The sequence below is a fragment of the Nylanderia fulva genome, unplaced genomic scaffold (genome assembly GCF_048542155.1).
Source record: "Nylanderia fulva isolate GAGA-0341 unplaced genomic scaffold, ASM4854215v1 Scaffold137, whole genome shotgun sequence".
Lineage (NCBI taxonomy): Eukaryota > Metazoa > Arthropoda > Insecta > Hymenoptera > Formicidae > Nylanderia > Nylanderia fulva.
Genome location: NW_028189591.1, coordinates 91986 through 114074, shown reverse-complemented (window position 1 = coordinate 114074; position 22089 = coordinate 91986). Strand labels below are relative to the sequence as shown.

General features: G+C 35.9%; 1 long non-coding RNA gene across 1 annotated transcript; it reads right to left on the bottom strand.

Annotated features, from left to right (window-relative positions):
* Window positions 1–20910: 20910 nt before the first annotated feature.
* LOC146724339 (uncharacterized) lies at window positions 20911–21296 on the bottom strand. The gene is made up of 2 exons (XR_014924109.1): window positions 21214–21296; window positions 20911–21146 (listed from the first exon to the last, which is right to left on the bottom strand). It is a non-coding gene; the product is annotated as an uncharacterized LOC146724339 (long non-coding RNA).
* Window positions 21297–22089: the final 793 nt, after the last annotated feature.

Here is a 22089-nt window from a genome sequence, read left to right as displayed (position 1 = left end):
GGCGCGGCGCGGGGTCGATGTCGCCCTGCGCCGCAACCGCGAAGAACCCGTACAATGACGGGGGGAGGGTGTCGCCTTCCGCGGCATCCTCCCAAGGAGGGATAAGGCGGGGGGGCGGCTAGACGGCATGGGATTCTAGCATCCTGGCCGTCCCCTGTATAACGCCCGTGAAGGACATCCTCTGGGGTTTTAGTGCGGTAGGTCCTGTCCCGGCTCTCCGGCTCGCCGATCCCGACTCTCCGGCCCGCTACGGCGGACCGGCCAGGCGGATGTGCGGGCCGGCCAGGCGGGGCAGGGAGTCCCACATAACCCCTGCCTCTACCCGGAGGCGGATGGTACTATGAGGTTTCCCCAGTTACAAAAAAAAAGGCCTGACTCAGCCATTGAGATCCCTTGCGACGGAGAGGCATGGAGTCTATCACTACATCCAGACGTCTGGTCCTCCGGTGGCGCAGCGGTTTAGACGTTTGACACCTGAAAGATTAAGAGCAGCAAAAGCAGAGTTTACTTACCTAATGGAGCAGGGAGTTTGTCGTCCTTCCAGGAGTGCTTGGGCCTCTCCCCTCCATATGGCACCGAAGAAGCAAACGGGAACTTGGCGTCCATGCGGCGACTACAGGCGGTTGAATGCCGTAACGACCCCTGATCGTTACCCATTACCCCACATATACGATTTCACGCATGGTTTATATGGAAAAAGGATCTTCACCACTTTGGATCTGGTAAAGGCTTATCACCAGATTCCGATGGCGGAGGAGGATATACCGAAGACGGCTGTTATCACACCGTTCGGACTATTCGAGTTTACATCTATGCCATTTGGTTTGAAAAATTCCTCTCAGACTTTTTAAAGATTTATAAACAATATATTTCAGGGCATGGACTTCGTGTTCTGTTATGTCGATGACATTCTGGTGGCGTCAGAGACACCAGAAGAACATCGATCGCATCTGCGTATGGTCTTCGAGAAACTCCAAGCAGCAGGAATCCAAGTAAATGCTGCAAAATGCAATTTTGGACTCGAGGAGGTAAACTTCCTAGGATACGTGATTTCGGAGCAAGGAATCAGACCGATGCAAGATAAAGTTACTGCCATCCTGCAATATAAAAAACCGAATAACGTACTCGAAATGCGAAGGTTTCTGGGGATGCTAAATTATTATCGACGATGCATTCCCCGGGAGGCTCAGGATCAAGCGGTGCTCAACGAATACCTACGAGACAGCAAGAAGAATGACAAACGACCGATAGCCTGGAGTGAAGAGGCGAGTCAGGCATTCGAGAAATGCCGACAGGCACTGGCGAAGGTAGCCCTGTTAGCGCATCCGCGCGAAGGGGCAGACCTAACGCTGACGACGGATGCATCGGAAACGGCGGTCGGAGCGGTCCTGGAGCAATCGACAGACGGAAAGATGCAGCCCCTCGCTTTCTTCTCTAGGAAGTTGAGCAAGGCAGAAAAGAAATATAGCACTTGCGATTGGAAGTTGCTCGCAATATATAAAGCACTTAAGTACCTCAAGGATACAGTTATAGGTAGACAACTGGTAATTAAGACGGATCATAAGCCATTAACCTTTATGTTCAAGCAAAAATCCGACAGAGCTTCACCACGCCAAGCGCGGCAGATGGACTTCATAAGCCAATATACAACGGAGATAGGCCATATCGGGGGCGCGGAGAATACTGTGGCAGATGCATTATCACGCATCGAAGCAGTGGACGTGCCGGTACTCTTCAGCACTGAAGAGATTGCAGCAGAACAGGAAACTGACGAAGAGCTACAACACATACTACAAGGAAGGACATCGCTTCGAATACAGCCGTTTAACCTCACAGGGTCTAATAAACTACTGTATTGCGAGGCTTCACAAGACGCCATCAGACCATATGTACCGAAAACGCTAAGAAAAAAGCTTTTCGACGCAATACATGGTCTGGCACACGTAAGCGCGAGAGCCACGAAACAACAAATACAGAAGGACTTCGTATGGCCCAGGATGGGCAAAGACATTAGTGAGTGGACGCGCATGTGCCTTGCATGTCAAAGAGCCAAAATACATCGACACCAGAGGCATGTTCCGGAGAGGATCGACGTTCCAGACGAAAGATTCCGACAGGTACATTTAGATTTAATTACCTTTGAGTTAGATTTAATAACCTTTACCAATCTCCAAGGGTTTCAGGTACTGCCTAACGATGCTGGATCGCTACTCGAGATGGCCGGAAGCAACACCACTGGTCGACATAACAGCGGAGACCGTGGCGAGGGCCTTCTATGCGACATGGATAAGCAGATATGGAGTGCCAGCGGTGGTAACGACGGACCAGGGCACACAGTTTGAGGCTGAACTGTTTAAGACACTGACCAACTTGTTGGGATGTGTACGCACAAGAACATCTCCGTACCATCCAGCCTCAAACGGCATCCTAGAGAGATGGCACAGAACCCTGAAAACCGCACTTACCTGCCACGTGCAAGGAGACAGCAACTGGGTGGCATTCCTGCCGACTGTGATGCTGGGACTGCGCACGGTGTTCAAGCCGGACATTAAATGCTCAGCGGCCGAGCTACAATTTGGAACGACCCTCAAAATACCGGGCGGATTCTTCGAGGACATCGACCAGCAGATAAGACCTGAAACATTTGTGCAACAGCTTCGGAATAAAATGCAAGAGATAAGACCGAGACCTACGGCGCACCATGGAGACGTAACGCCGTTTGTACATAAAGAGTTAGAGCAGGCGACTTAAGCCGACTTAAGACTTAATTACCGGGCAGGCGATTTGGAAGGTCAATTAGCTCGATGGATGGAAAGATTACAGCAATACGAGTTTGAGATTATCTATCGTAAAGGGATTTCTCACAATAATGCTGACGGATTGTCTAGAAGACTTTGTGAATCAAACAATTGTCAATATTGTGCAAAAGTGGAAAAGAAAAATTCAGAGGAGAGGGAACAAACAGTTTCTCGTATTGTATTCGAAGGCGAAAATTTGGAAAATTGGCGTGAAATGCAACGACAAGATCCTGACATTTCATTTATTCTTCGTGCCAAGGAAACAAAAATTCGTCCCCCACGCTCAGAAATAGTCGGAGAGGACATTTCAACTTTAATATATTGGTCGTATTGGGATTCTTTGATTGTGAAAAATGGGATCCTCTATAAAAAATGGGAAGCTCCAAATTTAAAATCAAATTTTCTTCAACTCGTGGTTCCTCGAGTACGAATAAAGGAAATATTAGAGGAGACGCATGATTCTCCAACAGGAGGACATTTCGGAGCCAATAAGACTCTAGGAAAAATTCGAAAACGATTCTTCTGGGCAACCTGCAAACAAGATGTTGAGGAATGGTGCAAAACCTGTAAAATCTGTGTTTCAAAGAAAGGTCCTTCAGGAAAAGGGAAATCTCCTTTACGAATTTTTAACGTTGGAGCTCCATTAGAGAGAATACAGATGGACATACTTGGTCCTCTTCCTTCGACAAGATCCGGAAACAAATATTTGCTTGTTATCGTAGATTGCTTCACTAAATGGGTGGAGGCTTTTCCTATTAAAAATATCAGAGCTAAAATGGTCGCTGAAGTCTTTGTTAATCAATTTATCTCAAGGCATGGAATTCCAAGTGAAGTTCACACTGATCAAGGGAAGAATTTTGAATCACAACTTTTTTCAGAATTAATGAAATTACTCGGGATAAGAAAAACCAGAACTACCGCCTTGCATCCTCAATCTAACGGACAAGTAGAACACCAACATCAGACTATTTCAAATTTCCTAGCGAAATACGTATCGGAAGATCAAAAAGACTGGGATCGATGAATTCCCATGTTTCTTTTAGCTTACAGATCTTCGAAGCATGAAACCACTGGCGTGACTCCGGCAGAGCTATATTTTGATAGGGAACTAAGGCTACCAGTGGATCTTTTACGAGGAAATCCTGAATCTTCTGAAGGAAGACTTCCAAAAAAAATTTTACTAGAAATCTAAAAGAGAAATTAAAAGAAATTCATTCTTCGGTTAGAGAGCGAATGAATTTGAAATCTTCTCAGATGAAAATTCGTTATGATCGTAGTGCCAGAAGAATTCTTTTCGAAGTAGGACAGAAGGTTTGGTTTTATAATCCTCGTAGGGTTAAAGGGAAAGCTCCGAAATTACAAGGAAGTTGGGAAGGTCCATTCCGGATAGTAAAAAAACTTAATGACGTGGTGTTTTGCATAGAAAAATCGTCTAGACATAAGAGGAAAATTGTACATTCAGATAGATTAGCTCCTTTTCTCGAGAGAAGTTTAGAAAAATAATTAAGTAAATTGGAGCCCGAAATAGTCGATTTTTATTTAAAAATTCGGGGGGATGTTTTAATTTAAAAAAAAATAGAATAAGTTACTGCGCATTTTATTTTTCGTTACAGAGTCTTCAATTTGGAAAGAAATTTGTCTTTGACCTGAGAAAAGTTTCCTGAATGGCGGAAAAATTGATCTCCCAGCTTAGTCTTCGAGGGAAAAAATCTTCATCCGTCTTTATTCTACTCTAAGAAGACTGTCTTGCCCGCGGTTTTTGATCCGTGGTTTTCCCGCGGGACTTTGGGCAAATGCCGAGACAGGGACTTGGGGAGTCCATGAGGGACGATGGGTCCACGGAAGATACCCCCCCCCTTGTCTGAACCGGAGGACGAAGGGAGACTGGGACTTATCTTCAAGGAATTTTGAAAGTCGATTGGGACCAAATTGACGGAGTCGCTCGGTAACCTGCGGCAGCAGCCCAGGGTAGGGCAGGAAGACTCGTCGGTGCCCTGGAATCGACAATTGATACAGTTGTACTGTGGACTTGGATTGGCGAATATAGTCCAACGGATGTGCGACGGGATCCAGAATAGCGGATTGTTTGGTAACCTGTGGCAGGAGCCCAGGGTAAAACAAGAAAATTCGTCGGAGTCCTGAGGTCGGTATCGGAATACAGAGTTATTGTACAGCGTTGGATAGCCCTCTGTTTTTGATTGTCGGGACGATAATCTTGAAGAAGGGGGGCAGTGTTACGTCCCTGATCTTTCATCCCCTGAATATCATTCCTTGTGTCGTGGAGCTTCATCGTTAAGGGGGGTTGTTTATTGACAACCGCCCGGTGGTTGTTTTCAGGCTCCATGACAGTTTTGGTCTAGCTGTCATCTCGTACGGACGTGACTTGACCAGAGAGCAATCTTCTTTCTTTCGCGTGTACATTAGTCATTGTATTTCATCATTGTATAAAGGATCATTTCTTCATAAGAGAGTGTATTTATTTCGCGAGCCGCGAGTGAGTGAGAGTGTGTGCGAGAGACGTCTTTTGCGAGAAAGAACGTCCGGAGGACGTAACAATATATAGATATAGAAAAAAGAAAGTCGAGTCACGTCTTGTAAGAAAAGAAGAATAAAGATCTCTTGATTATTAGTTAATAGAAAATTAACCCTTGTGTAGCATTTGATCCCTACATCTGCGGAGTCGGCTACATGCTTATTGTGACGTCCCGCCATTGGTCGAAACCCAAAATTTTTCGCTTTTACATCATTTCTTGCGAGAACCTATATAATTAACTATTTTGAGAATGATTTAACTTAGAGTTAGACGTTTTTATTATTTATCGTTAGTAATACCGGCATAGGGAATCTTCTAGTTGTAACTAGTCTAGGGACTAGCAACGCGACCAATCTAACATAACAAGCGTATATCTATAAATTACTAGACATCGCCATCTCTTACAACCCTAACGGTATGAACGATAAATGCGAAATATAATCAATGTGTGCAAACCTATTAATCAATGTGTGAGTTCTATAATCGACATGTTTGAAATTGAGTAATCTTATTTATGGAATAGTTAAAATGACGAATCGTCTGAATAAATATCTTAATCACACAATGGTGAATGAATTATAAAATTTATAATATAAATTTTAATGACCGACTATTTGTCATAAAATATTCCATAAAATCTTTTCTTTAAATTGTAAAATCACGATGCGCCTCAATTGTAATTATATTTATGGAACCTTACTATTGTATTATCAATGATTGAAACTACTCTGATTCTTGCAACTTAGTATCAGAGATGTTATTCTTCTTTTTTTCCCAATATATTTACATAAATAAGGATTCCATGAATATAACAACATTTTACCGTAACTATATAAGAATATACCACGTTCTGAAATCATAACTATATAATTTAGCAATCATAGCTTCGTTTCATTATATTAAAATTGCAACAACTGGAATATAGCAGAGAATTATATAGAGAACGATTTCAGAAACGTATAGAAGCTAGCAAGCAAACAATAGAACCCCAACGTGCGGCTACCGCTTGATCTTTCTTTGTCTGCCAGACCGCCCCCGATCTTGATACGATAAGCAACCTCGCGTCTTTCGGGATGCTAACACCTGCACGTCACGAGTCTCGAAAATCAACAAATCATAGACTTTTACGACTTATTCTCTCTTAGATTTTCTCGTCGTCTATCACCTTATATGGTCATGATAGACTCTCTTGACCATATTTGGTTATAAGAAGAGCTCACTCGTTGCCTTCTCAGGACCCCCAAACCACCACTTCTTTTATAAGAAATTTATTATGATATCTTCCTGGAAAAGCGTTTTTGTGGGAATCCTTTCACCCAAAAATTTGCACGCGACACCAAGATTTTTCGGTTTCGAGGGGTATATAAACCCTAGAAAATCTGGCCGGACGACGGCATTTCATCATAATCACGGGACCGCATTTCATCACAGAAAGTTACAGTGTACATTTTAAATTATCGCTAGCCAAGAAGTGCAGCAACAATTTCGTACCATCCTAAAATCATCATAACGATCTATAACGCGAACATATAATTTTGTCAACGACACTTAACTGCTGTAGCCCAGCGTAAATTTGTAACTTAGTACATTGTTTAAGTCACGGGTTAGCCGTCGAACTCGCTGACTTCCTAACTTTTAATCGCGCATAATTTGTAACCGGATTAAAAGACGAATAAAGAACTTTAGAGCATCGTACAACCGAGCGTTTGATTTCGCCATAAGCACCCCACGACCGAGGTCCTTGCGAGGGAGCGAAGCTGGCCAAACACATCACGGGTCTACGAAGAGTTTGTCGTCTTAAAGGTAGGACTCTGTAAATCACACAGATCATCCGACATTCCGACATTACATAAAAATTCGAACGAGTTTCGAAGGTCGCGTAGATTTCTTTTAATCATTATCCAATCACCTTTCAAGTATTCTATCAATAAAAAAATACATAAATGATAGATAATCGATTCTAGCATAAAGACAGAACTCCTGTTATTATTCTAATAGTCCCCTTCATTCTCATTCCGATTATTTCCTTCCCCCGAGCGCTGAATAAGCGCACCGGAAACAACTCTCCGATTATTTCCTTCCCCCGAGCGCTGAATAAAGCGCACCGGAAACAACTCTCCTATCAACGCCCCGAGGTAGATCTTATGCCTAAATCTTCTCCTTCCTAATAACTGATACAAGGGGACCAATAATTGAGCGAATGTTATTTTGACAAATTCTTTAGTTAATTAGATTTGATTCAATTAACATAATCTCTTTCAGTATACCACCCCCTAGTAGTATCCTCTTAGTAACATCTAATTTGAATAGATATTCCATTATTATTTAATGACAATTTTATAAATGAATAAACGAGAACAGAAGATCGATTATCGAAAGAAACGTAATCGTAGGGCAAGTAAGAAAAGGCTCGCGCTAACCGCGCTGCATCTACTCTACTTTGGCTCAGGCAACGGTCACCGGATAATAAACCTCGTATCAAATCGTGTGAAAAAGTTACCTTTTCTCCGGAGACCATAAAAAGGTTGAAGACTTCATCTATTCAGTTAAATCTTGACAATAAGCACGTAGCGAACAAAGGAACTCCCCCTCATATTGAGATCGAAACCTCGATCAACCAACCTCTTAATTCCCTTGAATTCACGACTCCTGAACCACCGAGTTCAATTGATTCTTTAATAGAAGAAGCACTTAATTATTTCGATCTCAGAACTAGCTTCCCAGAGTTATCACCAATCTCAGATAAAAGAAATTCCCCTGATTTTGAATAGAATCCTTGCCAGACGAACCATCTAATAAATCTAGTTCGGAAACCGATTCTTCAGAACAGTTATTAATCACAGAATTACACGAATTAGTATCGCAAGTAGAAAGAAACAACTTACCGGAACAATTTTATCCTACTGACGAAGTACAAACAATAAAAGACCAATTCTCAGAACAATTACTAATTGCAGAACTTTGTGATTTAGTATCACAAATAGAAGAAGATACTTCTCAGAAACAAATTCATCGTAAGGATTTGATACAATCATTAAAAGATCAGTGTCCAGACAAATTATTTGAAATCGATCAATATGCTAATTATTTAGATATTTAACTATTCTCCTATTGTCTACCTAAATACAATAGACAGAATCCGGTGGTAAATTAACGAAGATATTAATACGACATTGATGCAATCTCTATCAGTACATTTTCCTTATTAATATCTCCCTGATAATATTCCCTTATTAAATTAGATACTTCACTACTATCCTATCTCCCATGAAGACATTAAAACAGAAGATCGCACGTCGGAATAAAAGAAATCATAGAGCAAGTAAAAAGACTCGTGCTAACCGCGCCGCGTCTACTTTACGTTGGCTCCAGCAACAAGCCCTTGACAAATCCCTCTTTACGGACGAAAGAACCGTCCCCGATACAAAGATCGAACCCTCATTTGACAAACTATCTAATTTTTTTGATTTTAACAACGACATTTTCGAATCATCATTATTCACAGAACTGTGCGATTTAGTATCGGAAATAGAGGAGGAAATCTCTCAGGATCTAATAAAATTCCTAGAAGAACAGTGTCCAGATATCTCATTTAGAATCAATCAATATGCTAGTTATTTAAATTTTGAATCATTCTCAAATGTCATCAGAATTAACTATTGAAGAAAATCGGAAATTAATTAACGAAGAAATTCATACGATAATAAGTATAATTATCGCCCTACTAACAGACGTTTTAGAGGGAAACATCGATCTAGACCAACTTCTCGTCTGTTTAGATAACATTCCTGATCCATTACACACGATAAACGCGAGACTTCATGAAAACCGATAATTGTGTAATTTAAATAATTGTCTAATAATAAGACCCCATGAGGGATTCTCAAGACCTTAGATTTGAGAGTTATATTATATTTTCGCTATTGAATCTACTAATTAACAACTATTTAAACGGGGAAATTACAGTCGATCAATTGATAAATTCATTAGATAGTTTAGAAAGAATTGCTAGTAGAAATCCTTTTTTCACTAGTAACTAGAATTCCCCATCCCCAACGTCCCGATACTCGGTCCCTAGTTCCACAGTATAGTCCGTGCTCTCGGTATCCCTGAGATAAGCCGGTGTAAGCAGGTTGCCTCATAAAAAATAGAAAGCGCCCCATTCTTTCTAGTCTAGGAATAGAGAGAGTAGGAAGGTCACTAGGACGTGACATTATGCGCTTATGCGAGAGTATGTGCTTCCCGCTTAACTGCGTTTGCGTATAACATTAATATAAGATTTTAATAAATGTTTATGTATTCCTAATTTCTGTTATATGTGTATCTGAAATATCTGAAAAAATAAATATAAAATAACTTAAAAAAATTAAATACAGCATAAGAGAATAATCCTCCAAATATTATACTCTAAATATTATATGAATTTTTAATAAACATACAATGTGGATATACATTAGCATAATATATTTTTCAAATGCATATAACAAAGTGTAAATGCGTTTAATATATATTTTGCTTATATGTAAGATGAACAATAAAAAAAATATTAGGAATAATTATTAAATATTAGAAGAACGATTTAATATAATATTAAATAAAAATAGTAATTAGCTCTGTTAAATTAATAATTGTAAACAAAGAAAGAAAGAATAAATCAGAGTTTCTAAATGGCATTAGTTTAATATTAAACTCTACATTTTTTACTTTTAATAACACTATATATAAACAAACCTATGGAACTCCGATGGGCTCCCCTCTTTCTCCCATTGTCGCTGATATAGTATTACAAGATTTGGAATCTAAAGCTCTAAACCTACTTAACTATAAACCGGTTTTTTTCCATAGATATGTCGACGACCTTATTTTGTCAGTACTTAATAAATATATTGAACATACGTTAAACACTTTTAATTCGCTACACCCGCGTATTCAATTCACAATGGAAAAAGAAAAAAACCATAGTTTGAGTTTTTTGGACATCAAGTTAATATCAAAAAATAATAAAATTACATGTGATTGGTTTAGAAAGCCTACGTTTTCTGGAAGGTACTTGAATTTTCTTTCACAACACCCTATATGTCAAAAAAGAGGAACGATCATCGGTCTGATTGATAGGGTAATTTTATTATCACATCCTTCATTTCATCAGGATAATATAGAAGTGATTATTAATATCCTAATAAATAATAATTATCCGGTAAAATTCATATTTGACACTATTAACGATAGACTTCAAACTCTTTTTTATACTAGAAATAATGTTAACAACAACAGTCTAAATCAGTCGAAGGATTCTCCTTTGTTTTTTTACTGTGCCTTACTTACCGAATGCTACAGAACAATTGATAGGTATTACAAAAAAAGTTGACACTAGACTCTCTTACGTAAGCATGAATAAATTAGGTAAATTTATAAAAACACATAAAGACAAAATACCTAAAGGAGCGAATACGAATGTAGTTTATAAAATTAACTGTAAAAACTGTGATGCCTCATATGTGGGTCAAACTAACAGAAAACTGAATACTAGGATAACTGAATATAAAAAACACATGAACAGAAAGTGTTCCAATAAATCAGTTGTTACTGATCATAGATTAGAGTTCTCCCACGAATTTGATTGGGGTGAAGTAAAAATTTTAGATAAAGAACCATATTATAATAAAAGACTTATATCAGAAATGTTGTATATAAAAAGACAAACTAATGGATTGAATCTACAAAATGACACTGAATTTTTGCCTGATATATACAATAATGTTATAGATTTTTTACCAAAATTGCCAGAGTTTGTAAACAGACCTGTTAACCTGATATGTATATTAAAGATGAAACACCGAGGTACTGCCTCATTTGGGATTGAGAGTTGAGACGGTAAAAACGTTCTGTCTTTAGTAAACTTTTGTCTTTAGAAAAAACTGTGTCTATAAGATTTCGTATCTGATACTTGAAACTTCTATAAAATAATCACCAATTTTGTTTGAGTGAGTGTACAGTGCATTTTATTTGTCAAAAGTATAGTGAATAATCGGATATTATTTATTTAGATCTCCATTTAATGTCTAACAACATTTCAATATGATGATTCAATCAAGATATCTCCCTTGACCAATAAATCAGGAGGCCTATACACATAGTTATTACATGGCACGGTCGCTCGATCTCAGTATGTATCAACAATGGCACTTGTAACGAGACAAAAAACTGACTTTTTATTATCTTGACATCGTTAATTGCCGTCTTTAATGTTCAATATTACATTTCAATTTATATAATATTTGTATTGCGCTGAGGAAGGCTCGAAATGTCAGCCGAAACGTTCGCTTTAATGTATATTTTTTATGTATTTATTATTTCGTTTAAATGCGAATAAATGATCACTTCTTATTTATTTCTCGTTCCGTTTAAATAAAGTTTTTTAATATCAACTGACAACTTTGTTATGTTTAATAGCTCTTATAGCCCTTTTTTGTTTACAATTATTAATATAATCATGTTACATATGAATAAAATATATGTTACAAATTTATATAGTTATGTGTTTGAAATGTATATGTTATCTAATATTCTATATCTGAAATATATATTTGTTATGTAGTATAGTGGCAACTTTATGTAACATATATATAACATTTAAAGTACAGTGATATATATCTCTGATATATCAGAGAAGTACTTTTGTTGCTGACATTTAGTAGTACATGTAACATACACACTTTACTTATTATGTAATTATGTTACTTGTGATATATAATGTTATAACTCTGAGATATATTTATTACATCTCTGTGTTTGCTGGGTAGACACTTTAATTATCTCATAATCATATTTACAGAATCTTACATTAAATTTTATACGATGACTAAAATTATATTAATTCTTCCAAAGTTCTTATCTAAATAAAAACATGATTCTGTAAGTACGATTAGGGGTTACTCGCTATATATTTAAGTACATATATATATATATATATATATATATGCTTTCCAATATTGCATTAATTAATTATGGACTTACAATTAATAATTCGGGAAAGTTGATTTGATTTTTTATTTTAATTAAATATGAATAATATGATATATCATACATGAAGCATCCCATTAATTGATTGATCAATATTATTAAATATGTGAAAGATTTTATGGTACATAATCTTAAACATACTAGCACAAATTACAACAACATATATCGACATTTCATGAAAAATATGTATTTTACGAATTATTGCAAAGCGATTTCTATTCAACACGTTAAGAATTATAATGAACTCTCTCTCCCGTCGCTAAACCATCTTCGCTGCTATACTGTAAGCATCGCGCGCGCATGACAGCTAACGTTCATCGTCAGCTCGTCAGCTGCTACCACCAATACCGGGTGACGAAGGAGCATGCGCGGTTTCACGAGAGCCGGAGAGCGAACCACTGCGAGACCAGCGGGAGAGCCGACACTCTTACATAAAGTATAACGGATCGATCGTGTTTGGTGTACGGGAGTTATTTAGAAAAATTCTTTGTTAAGTCAGTTGTGAACACTTAAAATATATCGGGTCTTTTCTTTATTTTAAATACGGTCTTCTTGAATTGAATAGTCTACTTCAATCTAACTTCTTCTAAATTATTTCGCTTTATCTGATCCGCGTGTCCGCTTGCCACTTTTCCTCGTCTCCTAAGTCTATCTTATAGAATAAAATAGGAAACGTGCATTAAAATAAAGTAAAGGACACTTTACATCTCAGAAGTGGTTACATCAACGACGTCATTGACGAAACATCATAGCGATGGGACGTGTTCCTCTTTTAACTTTTAACTATTAATTTTAAATAAGACCGGTGTGATGTTGCGTTAATCTCAGTTTAATTAATGGAATTTTCACTTGATAAGGACCACAACCAAATGGTCGAAACGTCGTGAAAAAATTAAATAAAATTGCTAGTTACGTCGAAATCAAGTTTGCCAAGTTTATTTTTACTACTAGCGTCCAATATTAATTTTGATTGAAAATATTAAACATTATACGTATTAATACTAATTACTACACTATACATATATGTTTGATTAATACATATATATATGTATATATATATAATACAATAAGTATATATATATATATATATATATATATATATATATATATATGTGTCAAAGGGTTTGTTCCAAGACAGTTAAAAATCTTACAGTTTTTAAATACATTTTAATAAAGCAAACTGATTGTGACCTAAAAAAGTTAAATATTTCTTTCCGTTCTCGAGATATTATGTTTTAAAGTCTTCCAAGACACTTGCATAATGACAGCTTTCAGGACAATAGTGATTTCTAGGACTGCCCTGGAATAATTCTATGTATAATGGTGTATTCCAGGACAAATAACAGTGTACATACATTTGTAATTACATTAAATATTTTGAAATGAGGTAAATGTTAAAGTATCTATTTTTTCCGTATAAGTAACTATATTTTTGAAAATAATTTTCTTTTATACTAAGACAATGTACTGCAAAACATTATATATTTATATGTAGTTTAAATTTTTTATGTAATATTTGTAATTCATATAAAGATATATACTTTTTCGCCCGCAGACCGTGATATCGAATATCTTTTTAATTCGATTTATATTTTTTTAATTTGTAAGTTCTGTGATTTTTTTAATTTGTAGGTTCTGCGAATATTTGTTTCTGAATTAAAACAGGATAATTATATAAATAGTATAATATAATAATTTGTATAAAATTGTAAGGCATATTCGAGAAGCCGTTTCTCGATGTTTTCGGCAAGGTCATTACTTCCGACTTATTTTCGCGACCGCGCGTTCCAGACGGACAAACAAGCGTTTTTGTCTGAATCTCGCTCTTCAATAGGTCGATCGCGAGCGAATCGCGATAGGGCACGCACGTGCCACGCGTCGATCATATGATCTATCAACCATTGTCGTTACCGATGTACGAATTCGGAGCAGTCTGCCCTGAGAGTCCCTCTTAAAAGTTTAAAAGGAGATTAGAGTGGCGGGAATCGCATATAGTTAAGAAGCGAACGCGTTATTAGACAATTGTTTCAGTTCAGTTTGTAAAATAAATAATTTTAAATACATCTCACGAAACCGTTCACTTTCTCCTTACAGAATTCTTGTCTTCCGTCCACCCTTTCTTTAGATAGCCTTTCTAGAAGACAGGTGGAGGAGAATAGCAAGGTATAGATTGGGGAATGGGATGAGGGGAAATAGATACTGGGAAAAAGAGGAGGAGAGGAAGTGCAGAATGTGTGGGAGAGGGTTGGAAACGTGGGAGCATGTGTGGGAGGATTGCATGGAATGGGGAAGGGAAGAGAGTTGGCAGGAAATGGTGAAGGAGGTGTTAGGAGAGGAGGGAGAAGGGGAAACGTGGCTAAAAATGTTAGAGAAAGTAAGAGGGGAGGGGGAAGGGGAGGATGGGAAGGATGGAAAAGGAAAAGAGGGGGATGAGAGAGGGTTAGAGATGAGGGAAGAGAGAGAGGGAGAGGGTGTGTGTGAGAGAAAGGAGAGAAAGGGAGAGAGAGAGAGAGAGAGAGGGAGAGAGAGAGAGAAGGAGAGAGAGAGAGAGGGAGAGAGAGAGAGGGAGAGAGAGAGAGAGAGGGAGAGAGAGGGAAGAGTGAAAGAAATGAAGGGTAACAGCAACCGGAAGCGGAGGTCCCACTTAGGTTAAGGAGTATATAAGATGGCGAAAATAGGATATAAGAAAACGTAGAATAAGAAAGACTAGGATAAAAGAGTCGGGTGTGTGTAAGAGCAGGCAGAAAGTAGGTAGGGTGGAAAGGCGAGGAAAGGCACGGTAGACGGCGAAGCGAGCGGCGTGGCGATTTTTTCTTTTTCTTTTTTTGTTATGACGATATATATGAATGTATATATGATTGTATAGATTAATGAAAATCTCTCCTCCAATTTTAAAGTCGACCAGACTGGCAATAATTTATTTTAAATAATTAGTTAAATTACAACGTTTCGGCTGTCATTGCAGCCCTTTTCAAGTAATCAGATTAATACAATAAATCATATTTACAACAAACCCCCGACAAAATTAACCATTGTTTTGATGAACAATGTATAACTGACAGAAGTAAGCACGAAATAAATAGATGTTGACTGTTAGCAGGAAACTTAGTCAGTGTATAGATTAAATTAATTAGGAGTTTAACTAGGCTCTGTAATATAAATATAAATTTAACATATATAAGACAGGCAATAAGAGCCAAATCGCGGATGACAGTGCGTTATCCTAAACGAAACTAAATTTTTTTGTTAGAATTAAATACCTGTGCACAAGGCACCAAATTTTACTTGGACACGGCCAAGATATAAAATTGGAATAATCTCTACAAGAGATTTTTAATTCCATGTATCCCCTATTCCCCCTAAAGAAATAAATGCGAGAGAAAAATATAGATCCGAAAGTCGCAGAATCGGGAATCGAACCCGAGACCTTTCGCTTGCCGGGCGAATCAGGACGTCATACACATCATACTAAATTTTCAACCAAATCAACTGATATCCATTTTTCCCTACGATTTGTGCGTGGTCCTTTAGATGCTATAATTATTCCCGGTTGCACCAACGTTATTTTGGTTTTAAGCGAGAATTTTTCATACCAATATTGAAAACAAATGACATAAAAATATATTTATTTACAAAAAATGTAACTTACTCATAACAAAACTGCAAAAAATAAGATATGCTTCAATTTGTTTTTTGACTTGCACACCCGTTATACAGAGTATCCGATAATAAATAAGATTATCTTACTGTGACGCAATCTCATAAAATATGCATTAGGAAGCGAATTTTTTATTCAAGTATTTAATATCATTATTTAATGTCACATTATTTGTAAGAATTTGGTTGTGCCCTGGAAACGAACACAGACCAGATAAAATGATATTTACCTTTTTTTAAGATTTAACTCGTTGGACGTACATATTAACATATGAAAACGCGATATGGCTATGTCAGTTAACTCTCTTCTGCGAAGCTGTGTAATTCTTAACAATATGAGTATATCAGCACACAGCGGGAAAATCTGCGCACTATGACGCAATACGTATCATGCACATCAGGTAACGAAGAATTGGAAAAATGACTATAAGTAATATGTGTATATGTGTAATATTATTCCCGCTTCGTTGTATGCCTGGTATAATTGATAAAAATATATCAGAGTTTGTTTCCAGGACATTGAGGAAAAATTAGTTCACTATGACGCGATAAATATCACGTATATCAGGCAAAGAAGCATTGGAGGAATTGCTATAAATAATATGTGTATATGTATAAAATTATTTCCGCTTTATTGTATGCCTGGTAATTGATAAAAATATATTAGAGTTCGTTTCCAGGACATGGCGGGAAAATTACTTCACTATGACGCGATAAATATCACGTATACCTGACAACGAAGCATTGGAAGAATGGCTGTAAGTAATATGTGTATATGTATAATATTATATCTGCTTTGTTGTATGCTTGGTAATTGAAAAAAATACAATCATTTTGTGACCTAGCGTTCGTTTCCAGGACACAACAAAATTTTTATAAATAATACAATATTAAATAGTTGAATGAAGCACTCTCAGCTCGGACATTTATTCTAGTGCAATGAGATCAGTCTATTGTAACATGATATGTGTGACGCATATCGTGTCACAATAGACTGTCATCGCTCACTTATCTTCCCATCTAACGTTAATATTCGCGCAGCGAGATTTTATCGTTTTTATATATTACCAAACATCTGTATAATAGGAATGCAAGTCGCTTTCAAATTAAATGGATGAATAATCTACATAAAAAATGAAATTTATTTGAGAGAAATTTAGAATAAATGTCCAAGCCGAGTGCTTCATTTATATATTTAATATTGTATTATTGATAAAAATTTTGTTGTGTTCTGGAAACGAACGCTAGGCCACAAAATAATTGTATTTTTTTCAATTACCAGACATATAACGAAATGGAAATAATATTATACATATACACTAATTACACATAGCCATTGCTCCAATGCTTCGTTGTCTGATATGCGTGATACTTATAGCGTCATAATGAACTAATTTTCCCGCTATGTCCTGGAAACGAACGCTAGGCCACAAATGGTTGTATATTTTTTTCAATTACCAGATATACAACAAAGCAAAAATAATGTTATACATATACACATATTACTTATATAACCATTCCTCCAATGTGTCGTTGCCTGATATGCGTGTGTCACGTCCGAGTGACCTTCTTTCCTCCTCTATTACTCTAGGTCTAGGAAGAAAGGGTTAGCTCTCTATTTATTTAGGGCAATCTGCATGCACCGACTATATCCTGGGTGCGCCGAGAGCTGGAACTGACTTTTCGGATCTGGGGAATTTTAGAAATAGAAAATGTTTCGTAGGAATAAATAATATCGTCTAGGAAAATTAATATTAGTTCAAAATCGTATTTCCTATTCAGGATATAAGATATGAAATTAAAGTATGTTATTAATAAAATAAAGTAATAGTCTATTATCAAGGATTTGAACATTTAGAATAATTGATAAATAATCGCGAGTTGAGATTATTAAAGATCTAGATACTTCGAATAGTCGTCAATTTCAAAGGGAGGTTCTAGCGGTCCTGAGCTTAATTCCGGTAAAGAGACAGCAGGAAAATTATATTCCTCAAAAGGTGGAAAATCTTGATAGGAACTCTTAGACGATTCTATTAATTCGTTGATTATATTATCAATCTCCTCAAGGGGGATTGGTGATAAGGGTTCTATTTTATGTTGAAAATTGTCAATTGATCCGGAACCTTGAGGTAAGTCAGGAGAGATCACCTCTTGAGACTCAGGTAATTGTTTATCTCCGGATAATCTCTCTTGAGAATTTGAGAAAGTAGTCGCGATTGATCTATATTTCCTAATTATTGAAGGGCGTGTACGCTTCTTCTTACGTACAAGATTGCGTTTCGGGCTGTCCATTTACAAGGATATGTTCATCCTTATAATATTAATTAATTAGTTATTAGGAGATTATAAAATTAGATCGAGGATTAAAAAGGATTAGTTCTTACTTGATTTCGCACGGAGATGAAGATCTGCTCTGTTGTTCCTGGTGACTATGCCTGGGCTGTAGTTCTCCTGGGGACCTCGGTCTCAGGATGGAGTTGGAAGAACAGATATGCACTGATTTTATATTAATTTTAATTCTTTATTTCTTTATTTATGAACAATTTCTCAGTCTGTGACTTATAATGGTACAATTTGGAGTTTACGAATTTAAACTATCAGATGAATTAACTAGAATGATAATTAACATAAGGATTTGCAGAAAAAATCTAAGTACTAATTGACACGAAAACTAGATTAACCGTAATCGGCTAAGTGTGGAATTTAGAATTTAGAAAATAGTAATACGAAAAATGCTCTATTCTAGAAGTTGACAAGAAGTGCTCGTAGGACGCCAAATCCGCGGTTTATATACCCTTTGGAGGACCAGGCGTGCTTAGATTTTGACATGTTTATGGTTCCGTAGGAATTCGGTTTGCGTCATCGAAAAGGAGGCGAAGGGTGGTCCATCAGCTAAGATGGTTCGTTGGCGCAGTATAATTACGATTCTTAATAGACGAATGGAAATTTTTACATTAGTTTCCGAATTGCTTATTTATAAAAACGTTAATATTTATCATTATAATTTATACTAAAGGGTTAAATTGCGTGCCCTAGAAGCCATTACAAAAATGTGGAGATTGTAATTCCTTGAATATTCATTATATTAATAATTGAGAGGTTTTTATTGTTAAAATAAAAGAACGTGCAACGTTATTCTGTAAAGGATTCAAGGGTTAGCTTTTGTTTGAGTTGTAGCTTATAATGATAACAATAATATTTCGCTTCCTAAATCTTTGGTTCGGCGTAGGGCATTGGTTTCTTTCCTAAAGTTCAGGAATGCGGCAGAGGGGTCATACGGGGTCAAATTACAAGCCATCGTGTCGCCGAGTCGATCTCTACGAATACTTATGTCTAGCAGTGCATTTATTACTCCTTGTTTGGTCCTTTTACGTATATTGATCAATCAATTATGGCATACTTCGATTATAATATATGATATTTATAGTTAATTATGGCATACTTTATTCATAACATTTGGTATTTATAGTTAATAAAAAGGTCTATAATCATTTATGGATCCATAATTCATTAATGCAATATTGAAAAGTTTACATATTCAAACGTGTACTCGGGTAATTCTTAGTCGCACTTACAGAATCGTGTTTCGTTTCAGGTATGAAGAAGTTCTGAAGAATTCTGAAGAAATTTGTGTTTCTCTTTTAATTGTCATATAAATTTGATGTGATTAGGATTCTGTAAATCTGACTAAAGAAGGTTGTTTCGGAGTTAATAATACATCGCGTTGTATTGTAATTTACTTTAGGAAGGGGTGGGTTAACATTTTTAGTCCTTATCTCTTGTGCTCGATTATATTAATATTTATCGTACTTATTATTAGTTTGGCGTTATTGTAATAAGTGTATCGATAAGTGCTTCTGTAAAGGAATATCTGGTTAGTTCCGCTAGTTACATGCCGTCTCTGGGGTCCCTAGATGGTGCCTGATTGGTCGCGTGGTTAGGACTAGATAGAGATGTTTGGTTCCTAGGTAGAAGACCCCAGATTTGGCGATTTTAGCTATTAATACTAAAATAGTCAGATTACAGCAATTAATAAAATATAATGATTATTAATAGTCTTATTTCTACGAGAATATGAGTAGCGCGCAATAGTTATACTAAAAATAAAAATTTTAAAATAGACGGGACGTCGCACGTGATACGTGTATTGCGTAATAGTGGGGCTGATTTTCTCGCCGCGTGCTGATATACTCATATTGTTAAGAATGATTTGTATTGTTAAGAATTATACATATTCGCAGAAGGAAATTAATTAATTATTAGATCTGTTATTATCAGATCGTGTTTTTAAATGTTAATATGTACGTCCAATGAGTTCCCAGCAAACACCAATATATAATTGTTACATTGCTATAATAAAACGAAATATAACAGGTAATATAACGTGTACGTTACATGTAACATCCATGTTAGTTGTAATTTCTCACTCATAGATGTAACATTTTAATATAACATATATTACATTGTAGTTATATTGTAATTATATACCAAATAGCACATTGATGTATTGATAAGTCAGTGCTATCTTGGGATATAATGACAATATAACTACAATGTAATATATGTAATATTAAAAATGTTACATCTATGAGTGGGAAATTACAACTAACATATACGTTACATGTAACATGCTTAAGTATATAACATTTATATATTGTGTTTGCTGGGTTAAATCTAAAAAAAGTGTACATGTTTTCTGGGGGTAAATAACCTAACGTTCGTTTACAGGACACAACCAAATTCTCACAAATAATGTGATATTATATAATTATTTGAATAAATAATTTGCTTTGGAATACATTTATCCTGTAATATATAAGTATTAATGGGTTTTTACATAATATGATTTTTTTAAATATGTGATATAATAAAAGGCCAACTTAACGAGCTTATATGCTATTAATTGAAAAATTTTATTTATTAATTTACGTCATACTATACAAAAGTTACGATAAACGTTTCGACTGTACGACAGTCTTTCTCAATATCCTAATAATATGTTAAAAAATTAATTTAGTCATTTCGACATCATAAATAAATACAACAATTATAAGATTATATGACGAACGCAGTACAAAATTCATGATTGTTGGCATGAGTTAGAGCGTCAGATGCTGTTATATTATGTAACGACACTGTGAACAAATTAATATATCCGCTCAAATATTACATTTAGATTTTTAATAAATAGTATTAACTTACTTTTTTGTCAACGAACATAACACTTTTTTTAAAAAATTATTTCTTTTTACTTAACATAATCACAATGTGTACTTTTTTAAAAAACAAATTGATATCTGTATCTTACAATGTCGGCGCGCTGTATATATACCCAATTTTTAAGATGACGTAGACAATTTTTTTAGAATATCATAATAAGAACCGTCAAGACGCTCGGTGTCCTTTTTTAGGTTGATACTGTTGTTTTCTTCTTTAATATATATCATTTCTGATATCAACCTTTTATAATAATTCTTTTCATAATCTAGGATTTTTATGTCGTTCCAATTGAAATTGTGTGTAAATTTTACAATATGATCAGAAACCACCGAGTGCCTTGCTGAATCTAATCTAATATTATTTTTATGTTCATTTACTCTTGTACCTAATTGTCTTTTCGTCTGTCCTACATATGTAGCATCACAATTATTACACGAAATCTTATATATGACCCCCGAATTATTTTGGAGCTTATCTCTGTCTTTTTGCGTTTTTATGACTCTGTTTAATTTCTTTAGACATCTGTATCCTACTGTTATATTTGATTTCTTTAATTCTGATGCTACTAGTTCCGAGATTCTTTCAATATAAGGTATCGCTATGAATTTTTTATTATTGTCATTATTTATGATTTCGTTATTTATATCTTGAGTCATTTCTTTGTTTAATCTATTAACAATAAGGAACTTCAGTCTATTATTGATTTCTGAGAAAATGAGATCAAGAGGATAACTATTGCTCAATAAAATCTCTATGATTAATGTTAAATTTTTACTATGAAAACGGGGATGTGATAATAATATTGACCGGTCTACTAAATTATATATTACACTTTTTTTGTGGCATATAGAATGATTT